This window comes from Epinephelus fuscoguttatus, linkage group LG2, assembly GCF_011397635.1.
Source record: "Epinephelus fuscoguttatus linkage group LG2, E.fuscoguttatus.final_Chr_v1".
Taxonomy (NCBI): domain Eukaryota; kingdom Metazoa; phylum Chordata; class Actinopteri; order Perciformes; family Serranidae; genus Epinephelus; species Epinephelus fuscoguttatus.
In genome coordinates this window covers 33629076-33653430 of record NC_064753.1, presented here as the reverse complement: position 1 = coordinate 33653430, position 24355 = coordinate 33629076, and the positions used below count along the sequence as shown (strand labels likewise).

The following is a 24355-nucleotide window of genomic DNA, read 5'->3' as shown; positions in this document are numbered from 1 at the left end:
CAGCTGAGAGGACATTAACCTGCGAGGCCATGTAAACACATATCAATACGTGAGCTGCCTGCATGGGCCTGTAACACACAGCCACAAAACAGTAGGCCAGGACAGACACACAGCAGCAGCAGCACCAATTTGATCTGTAACAATAAGAGGCATTATCAATCTAATGCCTAGAAGCTTTTAGGGCTTTCGCTAAAATGCGGCTTCTTCTCAAAGGACCATTAGCCCTTATAGGATTAATGTCTACTTCAAAAACATCTGTTTAAAGTCCTCAGTTTCTTGGTGCATTATTTCATTTGACGTTATTGTTTTCTGTGTGCGAGCATGCACGTTTACATGTAAATGGCTGACCGATGGCCAGGATAAGGAAATATGATCAGGAGTCTGTCTAACATTGGTTCTTGAATCATTTGGTTAACGCAGAGCAGGCCTCTACTTCCTCTCTAAATTTCACAGCTCTGTGTCAGCGCTAACATGCAGAGATTTGACAGGGCTCCCAGATGGCCATTATTATCAATAGATTGTTTCAGAATCAGTTAGTATGTATTCCAAGTATGTGTTCACATACAAGGATTTTGACCCTGTTGTTCTTGTTGCTCTTAATGCACGTACACAGAAATAAACAAGGACAAAACAGCTCATAGGTATAAATATAAAATACTGATAACAATGGCATGAACTATTTACATGAGGGGTTATACCTAATATAGCACGTTATATAGACCATTAAAAAGCATCCTGGTTAGGTGAGTTTGGTAATGCAAAGGTTCATTTTTTTCATTACTATTAATTTAGATCTTCTTGCTATCATGTCTAAAACATACCTCAATTAGGTTATGATGCATCTTGTAACAGAGAAAATACTGTAGTCAAGATTCAAGTCAGTGATAGGCTTAATCAGCAACAGCACCACTGATAGGGACGCGAAATATTGAAATATTTCAAGGTTCAACGTTAATGATTTCAACTCACGAAAAAGTCTGAGGAAGAGCCGTGTGGTTTGAAATGTCACTCTGCATTAAAATCCTTCTAAACAGGAGCTACTTGGTGTGTGGACTTATTTGTTTTTTACTTTGTCTGAAATCTACTAACCCAAAGTCAATTTACTTCAATACAAACTGTTTTATTTACTCGTGGCTATCAAATAGCAATAAAGGCTAATCGGTACTGTGCATGTGCAACTCTCAACAGAGATGGGAAGGAAGTGAGATGATCCCTCCTTAGCTACTTCCATCATCAGCTCTGGAAAAAGCTCAGTGTTTAATTCTATGAAAAGTGAGTTGCTATGTCTACTAGCCCGACGCAGCATTTAACTTGCCTTGGGCAGCCAGGCAACCCTTACTGTTGAGCCCTGTGTTAACTAAAATGTTAAAAACTGATCATTTCTGTGATCATTTTTGCCTCTACTGACACCAATATGGATGTATAAATTTCAGTTTAATAAGCCTGTTAAACTGAACAATAAGTGTGGCGTTACTAATCACAGGTTTCTGCAGTCACACAAGGGGATAAGCACACTTTCGGTATATTCTGGTGCAGCATTTGGTGCTGACTGTCCCATCATGCCACAGGTGAAAACAAGTTTTGGTTAACATCAAATTGTGGCGCTGAGCTCTACTTAATCATCACAAGAGTTGTTGATTGTCAGAACAGGTTAGTGGTTGTCCCATTTAACAGAGATAATGTGTTCTGGCAGAAATAAATTAAAGTGCACACTTGTACTTGATGAATGAATCATTTACATGCCTGATACATTCATTCGAACATCATTCGACATATTTTAAAGCACTGCCTTATAGCGACTGACTTGATCGATATATCATGCACACCTAATAAATCCCACTTCACTTCATTTTCAAAAGAGCACAAACCATGGGTTTCCTTCAAAGAAAAAAAAGAGATAGCCCCATATTCAATAGTAAAGGATTATAGAGAATACAGCCATGTGTGCACATGGGATTGTCTTCTCAAAAGCTGTCCAAGTTCTGTCAGATTCAGCACCCCCAGACACAGAGCTCGTGAACCTAATTTCACCTAATCAGCTTAGTCAATAGCAACCGTTTGCTGTGACTTTGGTAGACATGCAAATAGGGCTTAACTATGTCTATCCTTAATTCCTGAATGTTCAAGTCAAGCGGAAGTCCTCCTTTATCTCTTCAAAAACAACAGTTCCAATTTGAGGGAGAGGAAGAGAGAGGGAGGAAGAGCGAGAGAGAGAGAGAGAGAGAGAGAGAGAGAGAGAGAGAATAAAACTCCAGCCGAGTTTTTTTTTTTTCTTGGCCTGGCAAGGAGAGACATCTCTGATTTGAGTGTGCTTGAGGTAGCACAGTGTGCTTTCATTTCAAACCAACATGGCAAACAAACTCTGACAGATTTGTTCCCCTTTTTTCACTTTTGCTCTTGCTCACTCTCTCTCAAATTATGGGAAAACACGCTGCACAAATATATGAGCACTTCTTGTTGGTTTGTATGTTCAGCTGCATCACTTGCACATACACACACACACACACACACACACACACACACACACACACACACATACACACACACAAGCACACGAGGACATTCTCAAACAAATCGGCACAAAACGACGCCAACAACAGATAGTTATAATAGTGCTAAAAAACTGTGAGACACTGTTCCGTTTCAATTCACTGATACCACTAATGGCTTCTTAGCAGCTCCATGAAATCAAGCAGCTGTCATGTCGATGCATCAGCAGTGAGAGGAGGGAGAGCCATCCCCATAAGGACAGAGGCACCGCGCCTTCATGTTTGGCTAAACATCTGCTCCTCTGCACTCCAGCTTTGCAGCAATAAACGGGCAAACAAAAGAGGTGGGAGGTGAAATGATCAGATTTTCCATTTCAAAGCATTTTATTCGGTTTGTTTTCTTTTCCCCTCCTCTTTCTTAAACTGCTTACAGGACATGGGGAGAAAGAAAGTGAGATCAAGTTTTAACTGTGAGGGGCGGCAGAGCAAACGCACGGGCTAGAATAACACCTTTTGTAAGATGGATGACAGAAATTAAATAAGGTCACCATTTTCCAAGAGTGGGCTGTCTAAACTGTTGCAAACCAGCACTGTGGCTCAGCCAGGGGATGATTCAAAGTGTGCGTGTGTACGTGTGCGTGCATGGTGTGTGAGAGAGAGATGCATGTGTGAGTGTGCACATCTCAAACTTGTCAATCAGGCAAATCTATCAATCATGCATCAATTCAACTTTGTGTAAACAGCAGTAAATGTTGCTTTAAGGGGCAGTAAATACCTTTTTAATCACATAATTATGAGTCAAAGGATGTCTGATCACTTATTTGGCAGTGACATCCAGTTACATTTTCACAGTTCTTCCTTTAAAAGGAGTCTTGTTAATTAACATCCTTCCTTCCTTCCTTCCCTTGCTTCCTTCATTCATTCATTCATGTCCAGTTGCAAAGACAAACACAAGGCAGCAACTTTCGCAATCGCGTTCAACACCATATTATGTTAAAGATGGCACAAGTACTTTTGTTTAATAGAGGCTGCAACAAAATACCATCATGTCCACCTGTCTCTCTCTCTCAAAAAAAATCCTTTCATATAACACTACGTCACTTTATTTGCTTTTTAAAGGCAACCGTCTCGACCACAAACACAAACTGTCTCACACGAAACTGCCTCCAAATCATCGCTCACTTATCTATCAACCACCTTCATTTTCCCTTTTAAAACCCCACAGACAGGACGTGATACTCTGTGTCGTTTTTTCTAACAAAACTTTTGGTAAAACTTGCGACACACACACACACACACACACAAACGTGGATCCATTTCCTTTTAAAGTAGCCTGTGTGTGTTTGTGTGAGAGAGATAGTTAGTAGGAAGGAGGAGGGGGGGTTGGTGGTGGTAGAGAAAAGGTAGGGGTGCTCGGGGGACGAATTTAAAATAACCAAGATGGCGAGAGGCTTGTTGTTTTGGAAGGGGCAGAAAAAATGGAGGATATTGTAATATACACAAAGGGATAAATTTCAACAACTCGGGCAAGCGGCTGCTAGCTCGCCTGCGTGCCTGCTCTGGTTTGAGGAAGCGACCGCGATAGCAGCTCCGCGGCGGGGCTGGCCAGCAACACGACTAGCGAAACACGAAAAGCTCAAAAACTCCAACCCGCTGTGGAGAAAGAAATGAATATTACACGTCCAAGTTAATCCGAAGCGAGGGGGGTATTTATGTATTTGTCGCTAATGTTTTATTTTCGCGTCGAGGGACTATTAAAGTGGATGAATTTTAACGGACAGGCAGCGAGGACCAACGGCAGTCCAGTTGCCTCGTAGTTAATACCCCCCTTCTCTCTCTTTTAACGTTGACGGTTGCGAACATCCAGCACGAAATACGCCACCAAAACCACACCACACACGGTTGATTAAAAAGCCAAACACACAACACCATTAAACCTTTAAAAAAAGTTTAATTTCTCGACAATTAAAACAAGTTATCAGGCGAGTGAACGGCGCGAGAGAGAAAAGGAAAGAGGGACACAAAGACGATTCCCACTATCAGGTCACCACTCAGAAGAGGAGACAGGAAAACACTTTTGTATTAAAAAGGAAAAAAAACTTTACACATTTGATTAAATGTAACGCCACGGAAAACACCGACTGACTGAAATACAGCGTAACACAAGAAACTACCCATTAACCAGTTTACACAAGCTGACAAAAAGAGAGGTAAGAAAGTAGAAACGAAGCCAGCTCTACGCAGCTCATCGCTTGTTCTGTGATGAGGGGGAAAACAGCGTCAGTGAAATAAAACACTTACCTTTTTTTAGTTTCGACACTTTACTTATTTCCAACGTGGGTTTTTAGTTCAACTAACACTTCGGGTCGGTCTTCTTCTCGCCTCTTTTTTTCCTTGGTCGGTTTTGGTTATGAAAGAGAGGTCGGGGACGAATGATAAAGAAGGGAATTGGGCAGTAATTGAGTCTCGGTGTGTGAGTGTGTGTGTTAGTTACTAACAGCAGATTGAAGGAGACTCTTCTCAAGGTTTATTCAGCTCCACTTCAAGGAACCGACCTGACGTCAGCTCACTACTGCCACACAAAGAAAACTTATTATTTGTGCAGCGGCCGTAGTAAAAAAAAAAAAAGAAGAAGAAGAAGAAGAAGCGAAGGATACAGTTATTGACCGTTATTACTTTAAATGCGACATTGTCATTAAGCCTCACAGCACCGGCTGCGATAACTTTATTTATCATGTTTGTTTGTGGCGCAGACCTATGGCGATTATCGGCCACTAGTGTCAACAAATAACACAGGATGCATTTAAAAATAAAAATAAAAACATTAATTAGTGATTTCTGCCATAAAAGGCAAAACTTTCATATAAGTTTGACCAGTTTTATTCATCATTATTATGTCAATTAGGGGTTGAATTCATGCCTTACAAGGTGGATTTTCATCAAATAGGCTGCATTAAAGATGTTGCAGGTTGCAGAGGAAGGAAAAGTTGCACCAGCCTCTTCATATTTCAGACAAAGACACTTGAGTTTATCATCTTTATGCATGTATTTTGACAGGTGCTCTATAAGAAGACCTGTGTTCTTGGTTAATATAGGTGATATTGGGCATTTTTGTTTGTTAGATGACTCATACATAAAAAAAGAAGTGACAGATTACAGAAAAGGCAAATTATCAGAGTAAATATAGTCATATGGTTAAGCTTTCCACAAGGTGCAGTTTCTGGTGTGCAGACCTGGGACCTGTTTTTGTTTCTCCACCCAGCACCCAGTACTTATTTTCATCAAATAGGCTGCGTTAAAGATTTTGCAAGTTGCAGAGCAAGGAAAAGTTGCACCAGACTTTATACTTCAGACGAAGACACTCGAGACACTTGTATTTTGAAAGGTGCTCTATAAGAAGAGCTATGTTCACTAATAATATAGGTAATATTGGGCTTTTTTTTTGCTTGTTAGATGACTTATACATGAAAAAAGAAGTGAAAGATTACAGAAAAGGCAAATAATCAGAAAGTACACGTGGTGATATGATTTAAATTTCCACAAGGTGCAGTTTCTGGTGTGCAGACCTGTTTTTGTTTCTTCTGTCCAGCACCCAGCACTTAAAAATTTTCATCCAATAGGCTTCATTGAAGATTTTGCAGGTTGCAGAAGAAGGAAAAGTTGCGCCAGCCTCTTCATATTTCAGACAAAGACACTTGAATTTATCATCTTTATGTATGTATTTTGACAGGTGCTCTATAAATAGACCTATGTTCTTCGTTAATATAGTTAGTATTTATCATTTCTTGCTTGTTAGATGACTCATACATTAAAAAAGTATCATATGAAGAGCTAACACATGTGGATCATAATGAAAAAATGACACAGAAGGTAGATAATGAGGAAGTAAATGTGGTGATATGATTAAAATTTCCAACAGGAGCAGATTCTGGTGTGCTGACCTGTTTTGTTTCTTCTGTCCAGCACCCAGTACTATCTTTTTTGGATGTGCCTGATGTTTTTTGAGTCTTCAGATAATCAGAGAGTCAATTAAACATGTTCAAAATAGTTGGTGATTAGTCGACCAATCATATTCGCAAAGCTGCCAGATCAGGTGACGGCAAAGGTGGAAACATTAGTGCTTATGTTGATTTTATATGCCCAGAAATTATGTAAGGGTTTAAAAAAACAAATGTCCCTTAAGTCCTCTATCTATCTATCTATCTATCTATCTATCTATCTATCTAGCTTTATGAATGAAGTTTACAGTCATTTCTCAACACCGAGTCTCTAATATTCCACGTGTGTCTCGCTGTTAACTGACCAAACGATGATCCCCTCAGAAGACGACACATGATCAAACAAATACAAATGAGTTTCACACAGGCTTTAAATTAGAAGGCATTTGCCAAACAAAAACAGAAATGGGACAGATCTTCCTCGGGATAGGATCAATACATTGCCTGGCAAAGACAGCCATCTGTGCCTAATTGTATGCTTTACCTCCTCCTCTGAACACACAATAAGCAACAGGCTGAACGCAGGCCCTCTGACCCAGACTGGGTTTCCAGACGGGGGAAGATTATTTCATTCAACTGGAAAACAACAAGGGGGTGGGGTGGTGGGGAGTTTTTTTTTTTTTTTTTTTGCAGATGGAGTGGGCAACTGTTCTTATATGCCCCACCCTGATGAGATGAGGATGGGTCACAGAGCCGGAGCCAACTGGTGTGTGTCTCCCTTCATGTCACATCACCCCTGGTTGTATTCATTTTAACAGGTATTATACTGGATTAACAAACTGTTCACTGTTAGTTTATAGACACCTCATAAATCACACGCAAACAATGAACTCATTGTTAGCGGCGTGATGGAGTGTTGGTTTACAGGCACATTCATATTAATGCTTCATAAACATTATAAATGACCATAAATGTATCCTGTTTTTTTTTTCTCACTCGCTCTCTCTCTTCCAGCCTCTCTGCTGTTATGTCACAACCTCCAGAAGTGTCACCCTGACATTATTGCAAGAATTGCAAAGATGTTACTCAGAAATCATTTTTTATGTATAAAAAGAAAGAAAAAGGGAAAAGGTGGTGGTGGTGGTGGTGGGGGTCTGATAAAACATTCATGATCACCCGAGTTTGGAGGATGGACACAGAACCCCTTATTCAGCTTGTGGCGTGCAGTTAAAGCTTTTTTATAAGCTTGCTCTCCATGTTCTTTGGTCATTGATTTTTTTTCTCTGCCCCTTTCCATTACCTGTTGAGATGGGGGGTTTTGCTCTTCTTCAAACACACACACACACACACACACACACACAAACACACACACAATCCTCTCTATCTGTCTCTCTAGCCACTGGCACCCTGGTGTATTTCTCCATCTCCTCCGCCTCTTGTAGCAGGAATGACAGGCCATGAGGAATGACAGTGGCTCTGTTTGTCATACAGTAGCAGCAAGAAGCAAGGATTTTTAATTGCATTGGAGAATCTTCATTAAAGAGAGCACATGGGGGCGGGAATGGGGGAGAGGGCTGCATGGGGCGGCGTCGGGGGGCACTCTGAGCATCGTCATTAGGAGAACGCACTAGCAGCATAGAAGGGTGGGCCCTCTTTGCATGCACACTGAGAATGCCTGCCGTACCTCGGTCATTTGTAACATAATAAGTGCCAGCACAATGACTGCAATGCGAGAAAGCACACCACAGGGAAGAGAAGGGGGAAGGGAGACAGCATGTCTGTCTAAAAGAGGGACTTTTTTTTGTCTTGATTAGAAAGTATAATGAGCCACTAAAGAAACAGGGGAAAAAAAAGATCTCTCCTGAGACTGATGGAAAACAAATTAATGTGGTGATTTGGATTTAATTATTATTTTTCTATTAGTCCACCATGCAAAGACAGGGACAGCCGTCAGAAGCGAGGAGCTGTGCTTGCATTTATTGATTTTTGCCCAGACACATTCAGGGAATACAGATTCATCTGCTCTCCTCCCCACACAATCCGCTATGTGGGATTCCATTAACACAAGAAGCTTCCAGCAACTCTGAGATGTTTAATTTGAACACCATAAATGGAGCTTAAAATAGTGTTCACACGCAAGAAAAGTTGCCTAAGGATGTCTTTTTATGCAATTGAATTAGGCCTCACTTATTGTTGTGTCCTACATAATAACTATTAAATAAACACCCAATAAATTAAATTAAGACAATGTTCTGCTGTATAGAATAAGTCAAGCGCTATTGTCCCTCCAACATCTTACACTGCTATAATAGTTGAGTTTAATTTAATCTTTTGTTTTGGATTAATGTAAGAAGCCAGCAACTGGACTGTAATTATTCTCCCCATCCATGTAGTATCTTCTCTTTGTAGCATCCTTTCACTACATCAGTAGTCTTGAACACAATGCCTTGTGAGATGTAATGATTTGCAAAGTCAATGATTTGAACTGCCTGTGTGATTAAAGCACAAGGGACCAATTTGCAGCTGCTATATGTAGAATATTGGTATGCCTCAAGTAGCACTCATATTCTCTCGCTGACGTGAAATTCAGCAATTATGCCAGATGAACGCTGTTATTGATTGGTTTCCTACTATTCCCCTCACTGCAAAAGGTTTGCAATAAATGCAATGGCTTCGAGAGTGTAGACCCAATCACAGATATTCTGAAAGCCTGACTATGCCTAATGGCACAGGGGAATCAGTGTGACAGTGAAATATGCATTAATCATTGACCTTTAACCCCAGAGACATCTACAGGAAGCAGGTACAAGTGGACGTCGTTGTTTTTAGCCACTCTAACATCGGCCTTATGATTCACTGTCAGTGTGTGAAAACACTGTGCTTCTCAGTTAATGCACACAAAATTAACTAGATAAAAAGTGATTTGGAAGATTGACCAAATAATGTTTTCCGTGCAAGGTTGACTAATAAACCCCTGCAGTCGAAATGAGCGCACTCAGAGAGTGTTTATTGTGGTGGATGTAACTGAGCAGAACCCTCTGTTGCATGATGTAATACACAGAAGGGAGAAATCATCATAATAGCAGAGTAGTAGAGTGACTCATTCGTTGATGAGGTACATTCACACTGTCATTCAATGAGGAGATGCAGTCTGTGTGCACATGTTGTCAGTGTGTGACCGATGGAGAGAGAGAAAGACAGAGAGGGGGGAGAGGCAGAGAGAGAGCATTAGTATGTTCCTTTTCTGGGAATGAGGAGTCATTTGTGCCAGGAAAGTGGAGAAACAAGTCCCGGCCCTACAGTGATGCATCTCTCCATGAAGAATTAGATCACAAGCAAATGTCACCCCAACCTGAGCAAAGCCAAATGACCTTGAATCAAATAAAAACACATCTTTACCCACGTCAGTGTGTACACACGCCACACAGAATGTCAGCAGATTTTCCATTTGCTAAATCTGCGCCTAAGTGCAGGGGTTTAGCTAAGGTAATCAACCTAGTATTTTCCTTCAAGTCCATGTGAATATCACCCTGGAGGAACCCTGCTGTTAAATACAGTTAACTACAGTTACTTACTTATAATTTAATCAACTTAAAATAAAGTGGCATGAAATTTCCCTCACTCGAAGGGCCGATACAGACAGCAAAAAAGGGAAGGAAAAGAAAAACAGGTGCACACACACATAACAAATGACATTACGTACATTCTGTGACTGTGATTTCTCTTATTCTGCTTTTCTGAGACAGTTGAAGCTGAGGGGATTTTTCAAGGGAAATGACTTTCACAGTTGAATTTCAAGCTTCAGTGCGTTACTTTATCATAGTTTACATATAACTAGCTTTGATTTCTGTCCACAGGAACTAGCATATATCCTTGACAGTGGAATATACTTTGATAGATAAATGACTGTTATACTTTTTTTTTTTATTGCTATCACTGAGGTGTGGCTGTTCTCCTCTCTTTTCTCTGACCCACATGGACAGCATGATATTAGTTATTACTGTAGTGCAAGGGCGTAGCTTTCGTTTCAACTTTGGAGGGGGCATGTATTAAAACGGAGGGTTTGGGGGTCCTCTGCCAGAAAATTTTGAGCATCAAAGCCTAATTTCCTGGCGAATTTTTATGCACCAGTTTTTGCCTTCTCTGCATCACTTTATGGTGTAAATGTCTTTGAAGTCCGGGCAAAGCAAAATCAGTGATATCTTTCTAAAGACATTATAGATGTTAGAAAATACTTGAAAAGAGTGTGAACTGTGTAGTGCTGTATTGAGATAGACCGTTAAGCTGTTTTTCATCATGTCTGCATCCAGGATTCTTTGAGCAAGCCTGAAATAATGGCTCAGTGATGAACTGAAGCCATCTTCACATAACTCCTCCCCTACTACAAAGACACTACGTCGTTACTTTTTAAAATGGCTTTTTCCTTTTTTTATCTGACAGGACTGCTTATGCTTACAGCAAAAGGTCATGGGTTGAAATGGAATCCGGGCTGCTGCAATAAGGACACAGCCTTAGTGCACGGGGCACCTGCTCTACCACGTGATCTACTGGGCATCCCAACTACATTACTACTTTCATTTGGTTGTCATTCCTTTCGCCCTCAGTGCCTTTGCTACATTCCACAAGTTCTTTTAGCTCCTTCTGTCTAATAAATACATGAGGAAAAATCCTTGTTAAATGCCAGAATCATCAGGGTGCCCAGTAGTGCACCTGATAGAGCAGGCACCCCTTGTAGTAAAGGCTATGTCCTTGCCACAGCAGCCATGGGTTCAATTCTGACCTGTAGCCCTTTGCTGCATGTCGTCCCCTCTCTTTCCTCCTTTCACACTCATCCTGTCCTATCAAATAAAGTCAAAAAAGCCATAAAAGTAGCCATAGTCATATAAACACAAGCAAAATAGCCATCACGAATGTTAGCAGTTGCCACTTACTGCTGTGGTTGCGTGTTTTGTGCTAATGTTAGCTGCTGAACGAGAGGCTATCACTGTGCAGCGCTTCACTTGTTATTGGATTTCGGAGGGTGCTGTGCTGTGCTAACATTTACTGCATGTGCTACTTGATTAGCTGCTAACGGGAGTCTGTCACATCATGTTGGCTCGTTCTTTGGCCTGGGGTGTATGTGTGCTTATGTGCCACTCAGTTAGCTGCTAACAAGAGTCACTTTGCAGCATCTGGATATTCATTTCAGCTTTTTCAGCGGACACATCGCCAACATCTCAGATATTATTTCATGATTTTGAAATCTAATTTTAATACTTGCCGATTTTTTAATCATTCAAATTCCGCTTGGTGGTTAATAACACATTTTTCTGTGTTGTGACAAACTCATTACACGCATTTATTTTTGCTTTACCCAGACTTAAAGGGAATGTGTCCCCTGCATCCCCCCCGACATCTACACCTACGCTGTCGTGCCGTTGCAACACCAATCAGTTTGTTTTGTGTCCTTACAACAAAGTTTACATGTCTGTTTTACACAAATACACTCACATTACTTGAATAATGCATGGTCATTACCTGGAAAATAAGAAACATTATTGTAATTCCACGGGGACCTGACACACTTCTATTAAGTCACCCACTAGTGATTTGTAATGCAAAGCTAAGCTACCTTTTATGGGATTCCACTGAAATGCTAATCCGTATAGGAGGCTCTCAGCTCTTATTGACAGACATCATTGTTAGCAAAATCAGTCATCAGAGATTTAAACAGCATTTGGTATCTGCAGGCAGAAATCTTTCTTGTTGTTTTTGACCAGTTTGATTTGGCAGAGAGTTCCCTGAAAATTTGGATCAAAGTGTTGAAAATGAATATTGTTATTTGCACTGCAGAGTGCTGAAAGTGGAACTCGTAACTAATCTCAAATTAGCCATGCCTTGTGTTACATCACAAGCATTTAATTCAAACGCCAACTTTTTTAGGACACACCAAACTCATGTGAGTGAGAATTTGGCATGTTTCATGAAAAGACATTAGCCCAAATTATTCAGCATCAGCAAGCAACTACAAAAAGAGAATTGTTTGATATAAAAAAGGACAATCACTGATAGCTCCACTGATAGGGGAGTTTTTCCTTATCTGCTGCGAGGGTCCTAAGGACAGAGGGATGTTGCATGCTGTAAAGCCCTGTGAGGCAAAATGTGATTTGTGATATTGGGCTTTATAAATAAAATTGATTGACTAATTGATTGATAGCGATAACCATTTTGGAGGTGTGTTTTGTCTTGACTTAAAAGCCCTGCAAAATCAGAATTGAAACTGCAAACAGACTTTTAAAGATTGTTTTCCAAAATTGTGAAATTAATCAGTTGATTCTCTGCTGAAGAAATCAGGTGTTCATGATGAAGGAAACTCCTCAATTTTTTCAAGGATGTCTCATACTGAAACTTAATTTGGAGAAATAGAAAAGAGCCAAAGGAAATTAGAGCACAGTAAGTGTTTGTGTGTGAGGATTAGTGTTTGACAACATGAAAAAAAGACAAATTACATTGTGCATCTGAAAGGAAAGATTGAGTTTGGTCGAAGGAGAGTAGGGAAACAACTGTGAACGTGTTTCATTCCCTTTAAGTGTCTCAGTTTGACTAAATTCTGAACACATGTCAAGATAATGTACTGCTACTATATATAAATTACCACTGCTGTCACATACATCCATACTGTGCTTATTCGGCAAATCTGAAATAATTACTAGTCTGATCTGACACATGTTTCATGCCTAAATAATTGTAAGTGCTGCCAGAAACACGAGTGGTTTCAACACCCACGCAACATGTGAAGCAAATCTTACCTGTGTGTATTTTCATGTGGATACCATAAAAGAAATGAGTGTATCTGTCTGTGCAAGGTGAAGTAGACTTTGGTTTGTCCTACATGTTGATTGCATTTATATTTGTTTACCTTATCCATAGAAATAAAAGCAGAGAACACAAAAAACAGATCCAGAGTAAAACTGATGCTAATATGTTGTATCAAAATGCTACCTATGGTCTAATTATAGACCTTAAAGTCTCATTTAAATGCGGAAAAAATGTCCATGCATACCATATGAGCTATTTTCAGAGAGTGCGTCAAGGCCATCAGAAATCCATCTATTGAACAAGCTTTCATATCCATTCTAGAGGTGTGTTTGAACTGCATATAAAGCCCAAGAGCTATTATAAAATGTATGAAAAAAGCCCCCCCCGCAGGTATAATGTCCACATACATAAAGCCGGCCGGCGTCTGTACTCTTTTTAATCAGCAAATGCATAAACTGAGACAAAATGTTGAGTGAGGCTGGAATTTTTGTGTTTGAGTGTTTCTGTGGCTGAACATATGCGGACACATGTTTTTATCAAAGTTCACTGTGTTGAGAAAAAGGTGTGACTGTCGTGCCAAAATTGATTGTTTGATATGCAAAGTCAGAGATTAAAGAAGCCATATGAACAACCTTTCCCCGTCCTTTCCCAACGCTGATTACATTTTGAATAATGTCAAATATATTTTAAGGCAAAATTGGGAAACATGAGAAAGAAAAAGCTCAGTGAAATATCAGTGGCGTACGGTAGTTACAATGGGCCCCAGTGCACGCCATTATGAGGGGCTCTAGTGTATGCTAGATACTTGTTATGAAGCACTCGCATACACACACACACACACACACACACACACACAAAACATCAGACAAATATATTTCACCCACAGTGTGTTGGATTTTACAGCCATTGTATATCTGTATATGACAATAAGAAGTTATTTAGTTAATTAATCATTTAAACTTTATTTATACTTTTTGTAGAATAAGAATTGAATTTAGTTACAGACAATTCACGAAAAAAAATAAAACTGATGGAGATGGGTTAACATTTTCTAGGGCTGAGCCCTAGCAAATAGCGTCTTTCAAATTAAATGTCGGTTCTTCTTTTAACACAGGCGTATTTTGGAGGTGCCATTCTGGATCACTTGCAAGGGCCCGCTCTCTGCCCAACACATTATTGGAGGGCTCTCTCTATGCCCCCCCCCCCCCACCCCCCCACCCCATGGGCCCTCGTGCAACTTCCTACACTGCCTCATTATCATCATTATGACACTGTGAAATATTAATGATTTTTTGTTCTGTTAAAGCAACTGCAAGGAGTTTTTAACTGGTTATGAAACTGTCTCTGCATTACTTACATAAGCAAACAAGACCATCACCCAGAAGACTGGCTATTTCTATATAATTATTCATAATGTCTGTCTCCAGGTTTGATTCCCCACAAAATCAGATAAAGCAATTTACGCCCTGCACACCGGAAGAGCCTGTGTTTACAGGCAAAGTTTCACAGTTAGCAGCCTACTGGGGCTGGATTAGCAAAGAGAAAAAGAACAGTGAGGGAGCACAGGCAACACAAGTCAGCCTCTGTCGGTCATTCAGCAGAAGGAGAGACTTGCAGGATTTGAAAGGATTCAAAACTGATCCTGAACTGGCCCGCTTCCTCCTAGACTGCTATGTAATATGTCTATTATATGAAACACATTGCAAGATATGGTTTCACATTAATATATAAATTTACATTGGTGGTTAAACCAAAGCTTATTTGTTTTATTTGTCATTCACTTCTAAAACAAATGCACGTGGTAGCCAGAAGATTTTTATGACAGGAGACAACAGTGCTCATGGAAAAACTACTGCGTTTGTCCTCAGGGGCCACTGAAATCAACACAAAATTATAGTTCCTTTAAAGTTCACTGTGTAGGATATAGGGACATTTACTGGCAGAAAGTGAATATAATATTCATAACTATGTTGTCATTAGTTTTTAACCACTGTGTGTCATTTCCTTTATATATGGAACACATCCTCTTCCATGGAGTCTGCCAAACACTGGCTCTAAAGAGGGCCATTTGTACTGCGTTTTCATGTAGATCACTGTAGTTCTCCTACACACTTGGCACATGGAAGACGTTTCACTTGTACCCCTTTTTCATCAAAACTAGCACATGTATGAGGGTATTTTTAAACATGTGAATACCTGATAGAAATAGGCAATATACTGTTTTCCCATAGCCAGTAGACTAGAGCTGTGCACACAGCTCTGCAGCAGGTGAATATGCCCTTCTGTCACAACACAAGACAACACAGGAAAACAGGTTAGTAAACAGTAGTAAGCAGTATGGAGGCAAGTGAAAGTGTTAAGTGGTTACTTCTTTATTATACCTCTTACTTATTCAATGTCACTCAAACTCGGTGCAGACTAAATTTGGATTAGGACTGCTTGCTTACAGTTTGTGGTGGCCTGTCACTGCATCTCACTGGTAATGGGGCAAAGATTAATCAACACGTCCACCTGGGTGTTGTATTTCCATCCCTGCCGATCAGAGCTGTTTGGAGCTGAAGCCAATAAATATCCGCGACTACTGCAGAGTCATTTGTCCCAGGAGTGATTGCCGATTGTAACATTTCCCATTAAATGCAAAAGCCAAATGTTAGCAGGTTTGAGTGTGGTTTTTTGGTTGCAATCCGCAACCTCACTGTTAGAGCCCGCTAAACCCTACAAAGCAAACCTTTAAGAATAAATATCTAATCAAAAATGTCTTCAGTTTTGCTCATTTTGAGTTATTAACATAAACCTGTACGTCTATCTGTTTGTGCTTTTAACATACAGCAAATCAAACAGACCTTTTTGAGTCCTTCACACATATTAAACACATTTCAGGCCAGAGCGTTCAAAGATACTTTAAGATTTTTGGCAATTTCTCTGCAAGACAATCTTTAATCCCTCAGAGTAATAACAGCTTGGTTTATCTGCATCATGAGCTGACATTTGCCTCCAAGCCTGATTGCTTAGTGTTTTAGAGTGCTTCATCCAAAGGAAAAAAAAAAAAAACTAAAACTTTGTTTAAAGATAAACCTCCTTATGGCGCCCAACAGCACACTCAAATCCCCAACTTTCCTTCAGCTCACTGTTGATAATTAGAAACTAAAAACATCAACAGTGAGCAGAGAGGAATTCTGAGAACTCACGGGTGTTATTGGTCACAATAACAACATCAGGGAGTGCGTCCTCACTGACCTATTAACTGGTAACCTCTTGGATCCTCATGGGAGTGAATTCTTTACAGAAGGCATGTGCTCTGGAACAGCAATTAAGCTTACACTATATGTAAAAACTATAAGTCAAATATACAACGTGTTGTCTACGTGCCTCGAGTGACAAAGATCAGGAGTACTGAAGTCAAAAGTTAGTAACATCTGTCAGTCAGCCCCTCGCACCTGCATCTATGAAAGTTTCATTATGAATAATAAATGAACCCTGTAAGTGCGGTGGTGTCAATGAGAACGTCATCTCTTGGAAATGAATTGCAGGTTTGGTGGGAAATAATGATCTCATTTACAGTGATACAATTCTTTATATGCCAAAATGAGCCTTTGGGATTATTAGCAGAATTTAAAATAAATCCACATTTATTCCCTGAAGCAAATTAATTTAAAAAAAAAAAGTCTGTAAATGTGTGTGTTTCTATTAGTGTGACTGTGTGTGTTTGTATTAATTTAATAATGAACTGTCTCTATTAATTTCTTTGATTGGCAAAATAAATTATTCAACAGACACAGTTCATAGTTCACATTGAGCTGGAGTGTTAATACAGCTGGGCAGGACTAGTTACTGAATAATAATAAATGGAACACTTAGTCAAGCATGTATGGAGCAGATAAAGATCAATGTTTGACCAAGAATATACTGGAAATCTTTTATTGCAGTGAAACAAAACAAAAGACTCCAGACCACGAGGTTAGGAAAACATCCACAAACCTTTAGATTGCGCAAATAATCTATTTGTCGAAGAGCATCTGAACGTAGACTTAGGTGGGCCCGAGGGGGTGGTCTTAAGACGATTTTAGGACTGATGAAAACAGGCCCTGTGTTAATTAATACTGGCAGGCCACTGCTCCTCCTGGCAGTGTGCAGGCAGACATTCTGGCCTGCCCTCAGTGACGCCTGGTCAAAAATAGGGCACCACACAGCACAGTAATGATCACAATGGTGACATCATCTTTGCCTTCAATGTGCTCTCCCCTCAGTGCTCATCTGAACAAAGAGCAGCAGGCATGCAGGGAGGGAGGCAGATGTCACTTTGTGTCTGGGGAGCATTAAGACCAACAAATGTTCTTTGAATCCTTGGAAAAGCCTTTTAGTGGTTGTGTGGGTTAAAACATTGTTCTGCTAAAATAAAAAATAAAAAGTCACTGATTGAAAAATGGGCTCCTTCTCCTCATGAATCAGGTGTGTGATTTATTCATTTTGCCTGCAACACGTGTGGATTTAAGGAAAAATATTTCCACTGATAGGACGAGCATTCGCAGAGCGCGACGGAGCAAACCTATGGCGAGGGAAGAATGTCCACAAATAGCTCACGAGCATTTTAGATGGTGCCCCTCAAACATGTGACCTAAAGTGTTAACACATGTGGCCATTGTTACTGATCTGTTCAGATGCACGTCTGCGGCCCTGTGTTTGAAGCAGGCCCGTGCACACTTTAAATAACATCATCCTCAAATGGGCAAAGACTTCCTCAGTATAAAAAAAAAACACACCAATACATTGTCTGCCTATCCCCAAGTTGCCATGAGATCATCTCCAGCAGACATATTGCTCTGTAAGCATACAGCTCTATACAAGAGAAATCTTTGGCCACATTTAGCCTGCGGTTTGTTGTTCTACAAAAACCCTCATCTTTTCGCGTGAAGGTTTCAGAAAGAGACACAACACAGAAATTTCCCCCAGGACAACAACTTACAATATGTGCTTAGCAAGTTCACTCAACTCTGCTGTGTAGCCTGTTTGTTTCCATGAATCTCCTGTTTGATTTAATGCTGGAAATAACTCACAACCTTAGCCTGGATGTTCCTTCCTAGAGGTTTCTAAGAAGGCACGGACTCTTGCTCTTTGTGCTCTTGAAGACACTGAGCTTGTATTGTAGTTCTCCTATAAACCAGCCTTTGTGGTATTCATGTGTCTCCACAAACAGAGAGCGGGACAGAGAGAGAGGAAGGGAGGCAGCGAGAGGGAGGGAGAGGGAGAGAGAGAGAGAGAGAGAGAGAGAGCGCAGAGGAAACAGATTCTCAAGACCTGGACGAGCCGTGGGAAAAGAGGGGTCTTGTAGAGGAAAAGCAAGAAATGTCTCAGGACATTCCTTTGTGATTACACAGCCCTGGACAAATCCAGACATTCTTGCACTTATTCTATGTCTTAAGGCTCAAGTTAAAGTCAATTTCTGGAGCAGGATGTAAACAGCAACATCTCCATGTCCTTAAAGTTGCTGTGAGACATTGTTACAGTCATGTTTTACAATTTTTAGAGCCATTTGATTTGGAATAAAAGTCCAAACTTGAGGAAAAGGTCACTACCTTTTCTTTTGTAGCTCTGTACATCAGGAAACTTTGATTCCGCACCGGCTCAGACAGACAGGTAGGTATGAATCTCATATCCACGCCACATAAACAAGAGGATTCAAGTAAGAGGAAGGTATTGTGAGCAAATCTCAGGTTACATGCCCATGATCTTAGCTGAAAGAGTTAGCTGCCCCCAGTGGGAAAAAAAGCATGTTCCTCCCTTGTCACAGCTAGCATGAATGAGAAACAGCTTCAAGGAATGCTCCATTATCATCCTATCAGCAGCACTGGGGGAGGAGAGCTTGTAGTCTCTCTTCAGTGTGCAGAATCATGTGTCTGAAGGAAGAAGAAGGGGGGGTGGCGAGTGGCATTGGCCTACAGACCTGCAATTGGTTTGAGCATCCTCCTCCCCAACTCACCAGACCTTGCACTTCCTCATTTGTCTAGGTCATGCGTTCTTTTTTGTCGGTAATTAATCTGCAGCACCGCCCTCCTATATTTATCCTTTTCACTCTCAGTTTCTCCTTCACCTCTTGTTCTGTTAGCCTTGGGTAGATTTACACTTGGTTTGATCACTGTTCACTGTTGTCTACCTGCGACTAATAATGGATTGCCGGGGCCTTTTAAGTGCTACGTTTTACCAAGCATGATGAGTGTCTTGTTGACCTTCACATCATAATGCATCTGCTGTGCAACAGTGCTCCCTCTCCGCTCCAAACTGACCTTTCCGAGCCCCCTCACACTTAACATGAAGTCAGCGTGTTACAGTTTTTCGACGGTAAATTAATTTTACTGTGAGAAAAACACACACACACACACACACACACACACACACACACACACAGTAACGTTGATAATATCTGCAACATGAAAACAAAATGAATAAAAAAGTATATGTACAGGATTATCTTTGATCAATGCTTCCCGAGGTCTACTAAATTAAATGCCAGTTAAAGTATGCAAATCAGATGAATGCTGCTAATCCTGGATTCACTGTGATGATGGGATCTACAAGGCCTTTCAAAACAATTATTCAAATCAATCTAATTAAACCTGTTGAAATTGGCTTTAATTGCCTTCCTGACTAAACAAACACCAAGTTCTGGCATGCAAATAATAGTGCAGTTCCACTGGCTTTTCCAAGGATGTGGAGGGGAAAAAGTGTGAGCTGCAGCGCCCCTCGGTGGCTGTTATCTGCCTCTGCCTTTTATAATGACGTCAGCCCTGGACAGCACTGCGTGTATACAATGTGTGTGTGTGTGTGTGTGTGTGTGTGTGTGTAGGCTACCTTTGTTACAGATCTGACCCAGATTCTGGTAATTTTCAAGTAAAGTGGGGGATCATCATCATCAGCATATCACAAATGACATTTACAGAGCTGTCTGTGCTCGCATTTATTGCATTTATTTCTTATGCAATCTGCACCTGGCTTTAAATCAAAGACTGTCCTCCATCCAGACATGTTGTACAACTGAAAACCCCCCAAAAATCACCTCATCTTTAACGGTCCAGTGCGTACAAATTAAGGGCATCTGAGGCAGAAATGCTATATAATACTCTTAGCTATGTCTTCATTCATTTGTAGTCACCTGTTTTCTTCATTTACACCTACATCAGGCCACTAGGAAGTGCGCTGGGCCTTGAAGACAGTTTTTGTACCAGACAATGTAATTTCACCTATCACATGATGCTAAGTGGCCCAGAAAGACTTTTCCGTCAGATGTACATGGCAAAAGAGATGTCTGTGGGTCATGGGATACATTTTTTTTTAGTGTCGTAACCCCCACAAAATGACTCGTTTCACTATCAAGATTTGATCCGTTTGAAAAGTCTAGAAGAGCTGCATGATTGAATCATTTCATCACCATTCAAGTTAGCAGATCGCTAAACTGAAAGTAGCCAAAAGTCTTTAGTGAGTCTGCTCTATGGGCCACACAGTGCTCAAGCAGTACCGATTATCTGGGTAATTTTGTACACAGCAGTCAAACTTTTTTGGCTTCATGCACCACTGAGCAACACTCATAGGAATGAACAGGGCCCTGCCTCCAACGCTGTATCAAGTTCTCTCTATGCATCCATGATCTACATATGGAGCGGGTCCTCTTCCATGGACTCTGTCATGTTGTTCTACTGTAGCCCAGAATGGACAAACAGTTTGTCACCGTAGTTCTCCTACATGCTTGGCACATGGGGGAAGTTTCAGTTCTGCAACCTCACCACTAGAGGCCACTAAATCCCACATACTGGACCTTTAACGTGGTCAATTGCTTTGTTTTACACATCAGCTCTCTCTCCCTCTATCTATCACGATCTAAAAAACATCTGCTGTATCACTATCTATCTATTAACTGTCTAATAAAGGCAAAAATGCCCATTTAGTTAAATTTCACAGTGACCTAATGCAACCAAAGCTATGACTCTAATAAGCACAATCAGTTATTAAAATATAGAACTTGTAATGCAAAATTGGCCCACTTACCTACCTCATTTCCAATTGCCATTACTATTCAAATGTAGTATGTGAGATTACTGATATAATGCCTTACCTGTTCCAAGAAACATATTCATTTCACTTATCCCCATCGTAGTGCACAAGAATGCAGTTCCAGCCCAAAAAGTTTTATTTGTGTTGCTAAGAGCAAAGAGAGTTACTTAATGTACAGAAAATTTACATGACATGAAACCGTTTTCATTAAAAATACCTTTTTATTGGTGAAACAGTCCCTGCAAAGACAGTCCCCAGTGTGCTCTGTGGGTGATCTTATCACTCTGCTCCAAATCCTTTGTCTAATTATTATTAGATGTGTTTTCTGTGTTCACGACTCTCGCAGAAAAAAAAACACTGTACTCTGTATTTGGCATTTACTCAGCAGTGCTGGAAAGCATGTTAGTAGCTGTAAGCAAAGTTTTCACTTATTAATTTTGACTTGTATTCACAGTGTCTCCCTTGGGGCAGTAATTTTGAAAATGTCAGAATGCCATGATGCACATAAGATGCATCACATGCCCCAGTTTAGTCGGGATCCAATGGGTGGTGTGTCGCAGATATTTTATGTTTTACACAGATTCTTAAAACTTGAATTACATTAAACTTTCAAGCCAATAGATTAAATTTCAAAAGGCTACAATTTAGACATTTCAACTAGTTCACATTTTTATGAATACACTAACAGTTAATGGCAATATAAGCAATTCAAACACAGTTTATGCTCTCTCTCTCTCTTCGCATACCACAATGGCTTATATATTATATTAATTATATAATTTGCTACATCTTCCCTGTGCTCATTGTACTAAATTTATATGTGGTTTAATTTTTCCACATCCACATCTTTGCTGCTCATCGCATTAGGAAGTTGACAAGTGTGAGGTTTATCAAGCTGGTGTGTCATAATCATAATAATCAGATGTCAAACAATGATGGAAAGATTTCCTTGCTGTACTACACTGTAGAAATAATCGATTACAAACAAAAGTCCTGCAGATGTCGAAGTATTATCAGTAACATGTAGTTGAATATGAAAAGTGGACCAAAATTAGGTTTTAAGGAGGGGACTGCTTCCTCAAGTAGTACACAAATTCAGTTATAGTCTTAAGAAGAAGCTATGGCATCTAACCTTTTACACAATGTTGCACCCTTGTATTTACTGTATCTGCTGTATTCCAGACCTTAAGTCCCAAATGGTGTGTTTTATTTCCAGTTGAATTCACTGGCTTATGTTTCGGGCTGCTTCAGATGCATTCTTTGCTAATATCTCAAACTCACTGACAAAAACAAGCCGTGGTAATGACTACAAATCCACATCACATGCAGTGCTTAATAAGGCTGGCTTGTTGTGTCTTTCTACATGCTTCATTACACAGATTTTATAAAGCACCCTATCCTGTAGTTTTTTTTTGTTAACTTGTTTTTATTCTCATGATTTACAGTTCACTAATATGTGTTTTCTCCTGAGCAGTGAAACCTGACTGATGCTTTTGCTATGATAACAGAAAAAACAGAAGTTTGTGACATATTTTGAGAAAGCGGCAGACTCCCACTCAATTTTTTTTTTTGGTCAATTTAAGGCTCAGGTTCATATGTTTTCAGTGTTGAGTAGTAGTGAAGTACATGTAATTAAATTAATTAAACTAATATAGAAAACTTAATATAACTGAATTTTGCCGTAACTTGGTGGTAGCTCAGTTACAATGATATTTGCATAGTGATTTAAGTGGTTAAATTACTTTTTTGCCATTTTTTGCGTAGTTAACTACTGAAACTACAAATAACTTTGGGCCATAAAAGAATAACAATGTTTTTTGTTTTTATTTTACCTTTGCATCTCTACTGTATTGAACCCCCTTTGACTACAATTAGTCATAGTCTTTTGATTACTGTGTTTTTTTTATTAACAAATGAGAAGTTGTTGCATGCTATTTTAGAAGTTACTTTGCAACCTGATTAATCCTGCTTGGTGCAATACCCCCACCTCAACTCTAATTTCTGAAAGCCATCTATTGGACTGATGGACTCTGTATACAAAACCTGTATAAGCTTAATTTGCTGCAAAAATGATTTGTAAGATTGGTTCGGGAAACTGAACGTTCTCTCAGTATATGACATAAATATTCATCAGATATGTGTGTTCATATATAAATATATTGTATGTTCTTACCTTCTTCTTTGCCATCATCATTTAGCAATTTCTTTGCATTTAATTCCCAATCAGCTCCACCTTCCTTTTTACAGAACGTAACATGGTCAGTATACCCTCAGATATCGTGGTATACAGATTTGTAACACCAAAGTTCATGTTGTCAAGAGCTCTTCATCCTCAGAACATTTTAAAAGTAACTTATCATTACATTCAATTCATGATGTCTAATTATTTCTTGATTTGTATATATATATATATATATATATATATATATATATATATATATATATATTTCTTTTTTCACTGCACTGTGTTCTATGTATGTCTCGCTTTTTATTTTTCACTGACTGCCCAATGAGTTTCCTGTAGTCATTTATCTTTGGTTGTATTTTGCTATATAATGTTAGTTTAGTTCTTTTGTCTTCTTTTCTCCTTACTTTTGTTATTGTCTGTTTTTATCCTTATGTTGAGGGGAGGTCCGTTTGTATAACCCTGTGGCTTCTTGAACTCTCCTGACACGTTTTTTTTCTTTTTTAGCAAAGCTGATACTCCATGCACTCTCTCATGAGTAGGTTTTTTTTTTTATCATTATTGTTTTTTAAATATATGACCTATGAACAAGTTGGCCTTGGCAGTATTTCACTAACTGGGTAATCTTGCTTGGTGCAATACCCCCTCCTGGACCTATGAATAAGTGGGCACTATTTGCAGTGAACTCAACAGAGTGCCTTTTTTTCTTTGCTTGCATGTGATTTTTTTGCTCATATTTTGTTAATGCATGTACAGTGTAGTTTGATCTACTTTTTCTGAGTAGCTTTAACTACCCAAACTTCTCCCTAGGGTAGCTTTGCTGTAGTTCAGCTTCTTTCAGTGTGCAGTAATTGGTAGTTTGCACAGCTATGCTTTCAAAGTAGCTTCCCCAACACTGAATG

The 24355-nt window shown here is 39.7% G+C and overlaps 1 protein-coding gene across 12 annotated transcripts in view; it reads right to left on the bottom strand.

Annotated features, from left to right (window-relative positions):
* baz2ba (bromodomain adjacent to zinc finger domain, 2Ba) overlaps window positions 1-5025 on the bottom strand; it is an 82054-nt gene extending 77029 nt beyond the window's left edge. For 9 of the 12 annotated variants that reach the window (XM_049593548.1, XM_049593555.1, XM_049593640.1 and 6 more), the window contains exon 1: window positions 4791-5024. The gene's annotated coding sequence lies outside the window, so the exon portion shown is untranslated. Of the gene's footprint in view, window positions 1-4790 lie in introns of all 12 variants that reach the window. The other 3 variants (XM_049593589.1, XM_049593560.1, XM_049593616.1) reach the window with 1 other exon arrangement.
* Between the last annotated feature and the right edge of the window lie 19330 nt (window positions 5026-24355).